Source organism: Pyxicephalus adspersus, chromosome 4 (assembly GCF_032062135.1).
Source record: "Pyxicephalus adspersus chromosome 4, UCB_Pads_2.0, whole genome shotgun sequence".
NCBI lineage: Eukaryota > Metazoa > Chordata > Amphibia > Anura > Pyxicephalidae > Pyxicephalus > Pyxicephalus adspersus.
The window spans coordinates 79,726,602-79,732,159 of NC_092861.1; the positions used below are offsets into that span (position 1 = coordinate 79,726,602).

A 5,558-nucleotide genomic window follows, 5' to 3' on the forward strand; every position below is an offset into this window, starting at 1 on the left:
TGAAATGTCCATTTCTCTCTTTGTATGAGACATGGCTTGGTAAATGATGTTCTTAACCTACCAACAAAAAGTCAATTTTAGGTAGTAGGAGGATCTGGTAGTACACTACTGGGAACAAAACAGGTGAACTCTGTTATTTGTGCCACAGGTCATGCAGGGGGGTCAAGCCATAAAAAAACCCAAAAATAAGTGAAAATAACAGGGCTCTTTTGGTATACTTGGCAATTAGGGTGCCATGAAACAAGGCAACATTGTATTCCAATACCAGAACTCACTGTGAGGGGTTATAAAAACTATATGTAAAATGCCCAAAATTGAACAAGTTGAAGCTGGATGTTCTACCAAGGCCAAGAGAGATAAGAACAAGAAGGGTCAGCAAAAATATCTATCTGGGAATAGAATAACCCTTAAGTTAAATTAAGCTGCTGCTGTTATGGCTCTGAAACTTACATAGCCTTTGGAATGTGCCCCTGGGGTGAGTTAATCCCCATATCAACATTTTAAATTAAAGTGTGAAGAATATAATATGAAAGTACAAATATTATTTAATGTTCACAATTCAATTCTCAAAATCCCACATATTTCTTTTTGCTCATCAATAGGATACAGAGCCTCACTGTCCCCTAACAATGAGCAGGGGGCAGTAACCTTTAAAAGTATCAAGAGGTCCTAAAGCTAAAGCTATGCCTACAAGAACATCAGGTATTGAGCCATGACACTAAACTTTGGAAGGTTTCTGCAGCAATTTGCCTCCCAGTGGCACTCCCTTTAATATTACAATAATATAGGTCATCATAGATTATTTAGAGTGCCTTATTTCCATAAATAACATTTAACCTTTTTGTTGCATTCTAGATATCCAGAAGCTTTTGTATCAATTCAGCTAGAAAAAGTGGGTCCTCGAGATTCCATGCTCAATACATTTCTTCAAAAGAAGCAAGTTATGGGAACTATTATGAAAAACCCTGTAAGAGTTTGCAAGTATCTGTTTTAAGTACATGTAATATATACAGTAACACCATCAATTTATCTAAAGAAAGTAAAAAAGATATTTTAGGGGCCTTCCTCCTGATTTCATCCATAACTGCTACTGTCACTAGCCAGCTCCTTAGCATTCTTAAAACAAAACTAAACCTACAATAAATATAAAACAATTTGGTAGAAGACATTTTTTGTTTCTTTCTTTACAAATCATGCATTGAGTGTTAAACATCCTTAAAAAAATAAAGGTATTTTCAGCTGCATCCAAAAACATTTGAAATGGACAGTCACATGGCTAAAATAAGGACCCTTGTCCTTGCTTTGTGACTTTAGCCCATTGTCAGGATTTATTAAAACATACAAGGATTGCAGGGCTATTTGATATGTATATGTACACTTTCAGTAGATAGCGTGGTAGCATATGAAATAGATGGGTTGGTTAAATATTATGTGAAAAAATCTAAGGAATAGACATCTAAGGAATAGACACAGTTTCAGTTTACAGGTTACTAGTGATGGCATTACAACTCACCAGTTAGAAGTGTTTTGTCAAATGATTTCTTTAGCAAAAACTAGTAACACTTGTACAGTACATTCTATTCATATTTCCGCACTGAGCAAATATTGACCAGGTGTACACCATAACATATTGCAGTGACCTTATATTGTGTATTTAACAGGCAGAAGTCAAAAAGGTAAAAAGAGAACTTGTAAAGGATTACTGCAAGAAGTAAGTTACTTTTATAAAATTTGATCATTGTGTTATTGCCTGTTTTTCGGAGAAAATTTCATTTAATATTGAGTTTAGTTGTTCACAATAAATTACACCTGCCAGTGTTATTTGTCTTGCTGTATTTCTCTGGCTTTAAATAATTTCTGAGCCACTGACTAAAACAAGTGTAGACAGTGGCATAACAATGCCTATATGCGACCCACATAGCTACTATGGATTCTGGAGTGTAAGAGGACCTCATTAGAAGGACTCTTGAGACACATTAAACATAGAAAATTAGCAGATAGAAATAACACACTACTGTGTCATTAAGGATTGCATAGGTTGCTGCACTGACTTAATGTTCCCTGTGATATTTTAAACTGACGTCAGAGGCAAAGGAGGAAACTTTAGAATGGTTGCAGCCATAGCTGTCATCAGTGTAGATTTATTTTCCTTAAAGCTTCTGGTAATCCGGATCGGCACTGAATTCAACCCTGTATGCCTATGCTTGCTTTGGCTGGTCCAATGGGTGAGGGAGTTTATTTACACAAATGGCTTGAGATCTGAAATACTGAAGAGACTGGTGAGCTACTGAGGATATATTAGCTGAGAAATGAAGGTTAAAGGTTAAATCTATGAACAAATGCCACCTGTCTTCCTGACAATTTTACCCACAGCTTTGGTCTTGGTAATGTATTGACTATGCTGACAGCTTTCCTGCCACCTTTTCTCAATATAGACATACTTCATGTTAAGATTTATTACAGTAGGGAGGCCAAAATATTTCTGTTCCTAAGTGTAGAAAGAAAGAATTCAGATTGTAGTCCAATTTACATTTTTTACTTACTTGCCCTAGACCCGTAACTAAGAAATATTAAAGTAATACATGCCCAGACAACCAGCATAGGAAATAAAGGCCAGCAAATTCAATTCTGCTTTTGGGCAAAAATGATTGGGAGAGACGTCTCGCTGTGTCTATTGTGAATCCAATTAGATACTAGACTCACAAAGTTTGTTGGAAGATTTAGATTCAATTGTAGATTCATCATCCTTCTACATGTGTTGTTTTAACATTTAGGTTGAGCAGACAAATATCTAACCACTCCCTTAGAGGACAAATCATTGCTTACTGCAATAGCCTGAAGCAGCTTCTGGAAGACTTCCCTCTTATAAAGAAAACATATTTCGTCATAGGCCAGCCTCAGGAGAAAAAAAAAAACATCAAAGAAGCTCCCCAGGCTGATCCAAGGTTTGTTAATGTCTCTCCTATGTAAACTATTTTTGTTAACCCATCTAAGGACTTAAGTTATTATAAAAATGCCATCATACAAGTATCCATCAGATCCATTGTAAAATACTTTTACCCCCAAAGTTAAAAGAGGGCTCAGGGTTCCCAACCTCCAAATCTACTATAATTCGGCACTAATAGCACAATGTTTTTTTTTAGATGTACCCCCTCAATGGGTTGACCTAGAAAATTTGTGATGTTATCCAATAACCTTCTTAATGTGAATTACTCAGAAAGATAGGCCACCTATTCAGTAGCCTTTCCTTACCTCCCTCACTCACAGTATGGGACAGATGTAGAGATAAATCAGTCTTAGACTCCCCTTACATGCTATTGTCACCCTAATGGAACAACCCAGAAATTCAGCCTTGATTAGATCCTGACATATTTGCTTGGTGGACAAACTAGGGTTTTTTTTAGAATAGGGAATTTGGTCAGTTCCAGAGGTTTAGTTACTTTTCATAATTGTCTCAGAGCAGCGACATACCCATGACTGAATGGTTTCTATACCGTTACCTTCTTTTGTATTTTAAAAAAAAATCGTTTCTTACCATACCGAGCCACCCCTTTTGAATCTTCTTTCATATCCATCACCATGACCAATGGTTTAATCCCACTAATTTATCCAACCCTAAGCTCTCCAAGGGAAAAACTTCCTTACATAAAACTCTGGGTGAGAGAAATGGGCACTGTGATTTAGAAGACTGTCAAAGTATGGCCACTTTTTAAAATCTCAATAAACACATCCCTAATTGTTGAAGGGAACTACAAAACCCTTCTTAGATGGTACCTGAAAAAGTGACCAGATTCAATCCTCAGGTATCTTCCTTTCACAATTAGGTTTCATGGCCCATACTTGGTGGCTCTGTCCAGTGGTCAACTGCTTCTGGGATGATGTTTTTGATAACTGACCTCCAGATTTCTAAAACTGGTAAATGTGCCCTTTTTAGCAACCCAGAAATAACCATCACTAAACACTCTCTAGATTGTTATATTCTCCTAGCTGCCAGGTTAATTATTGGCCAATCTTGGTGAACGCCCTCGCTGACCCTGACTGCTCATACGCCCAAACTAAATTGGATTATGATTTATGATAAGCTCACATGCACTCTCAAAAACTCTCAAAAATCTTCTTCCATTTGATGCTATCTTGGGACCTTGGACAAGATAGTTATTCCCCCCCCCTTCCAGGTAATGTTTTAGTATCAGTTTCTCCCACCCCCCCTTAATAATTTTGAATTTTTCATATTGAATAATACCATCATTGCATTCATACATGATATTTTGTACCTATTGTTTCAGGCCAGTATAAGTATATACACACTTGCCATATTATTTTAAACTTGCCATTGCAAACTTAACCTCAACTTTGTTATCTGTCCTTTTTTTGAAAAAAAAAAATAATAAAAAATTATTAAAATATGAAACATTCAGGAAGGGTAACTGTGAATGGCATCGTGGTAGCTCTGTATTTACTAGAAGGTACAGTGTCTGGTATCCATTTAGCCACATTCAACTGGACTTCTTCTTGTAATGTTGAAGACATTTGACAACTTCCTAAGCTGCTTAGTCAGTTCTATCATTGTGGGAATTACCAGGCTGGGTTTATTTCCTATAATGGTGGAACTGATGAAGCACATTAGAGAACTGCGAATCAAGATTACAAGAACAAGTTCAATTGAATGTGATTAACTTCTACTATATATACAATGACATGGATAAATAATACATTTAATGGAAGTGTTAGCAAAATTTGATCCAGTTAAATACAAAAAATGTACGAATGTGGAACATCACATAAGCATGTGATTTTCTGTGAAAACAGCTGTTGAGATAATGGCCCTGATTTATTAAAGCTCTGCAAGGCTTGGAGAGAATACACTTTCACCAGTCAAGCTAGGTGATCCTACAAACCTGGGATGGATCTGGTCCAGGATTCAAAGCATTTGCTAGCAAATAGCAAATCACATTGAAGAAATCCATTCCTGGTTTGCTTGATCACCTAGCTTCACTGGTGAAAGTGTATTCTTTCCTGCCTTGGAGAGCTTTAGTAAATCAGGCCCAATGAATTTTTGAAATGGCTGTGGACTACTCAGTCTTTATTTCCAACCTGTTTATCTAGAATTCTGCAAACAAAACAGACTAATAACAAATATGTTTTTAAAAACTGCTGTTCAGATTATGCTAGTATTTACTAGTATATATATATATATCTGTGTGTTGTATAATGAACTGCAGTGGAATAATGCATAACATAGTTAATTTACTAAGAGAGTAGAGCCTACTTATCAAAGACAGACCTGTATTCACATTTAATAGCCAATCATGTGTAAGAAAATTAAAAAAAAAAGCAAGTGTTCTTCTTGAAAATAATTGGATTATTAAAGTTAAACACTTTCCTTATTACTAAGCCAAGTAAATATCTCCACCAGTCTTTATTTCCTTTAGTAAACCAACCCCAGCAAGTACATGATGCTCATATAATTGCTCACCCTTAATGACACTGATTTACATGAATCCTATTTTATTTATTGCAAACTAAGCTGTAGTTTATAAAGTAGAAGAATTACAAGT

At 36.0% G+C, this 5,558-nt stretch overlaps 1 long non-coding RNA gene across 1 annotated transcript; it reads left to right on the plus strand.

Annotated features, from left to right (window-relative positions):
- The first annotated feature begins 859 nt into the window (after positions 1-859).
- On the plus strand, positions 860-2,939 carry LOC140330071 (uncharacterized). The gene is made up of 3 exons (XR_011920602.1): positions 860-967; positions 1,662-1,711; positions 2,775-2,939. It is a non-coding gene; the product is annotated as an uncharacterized lncRNA (long non-coding RNA).
- Positions 2,940-5,558: the final 2,619 nt, after the last annotated feature.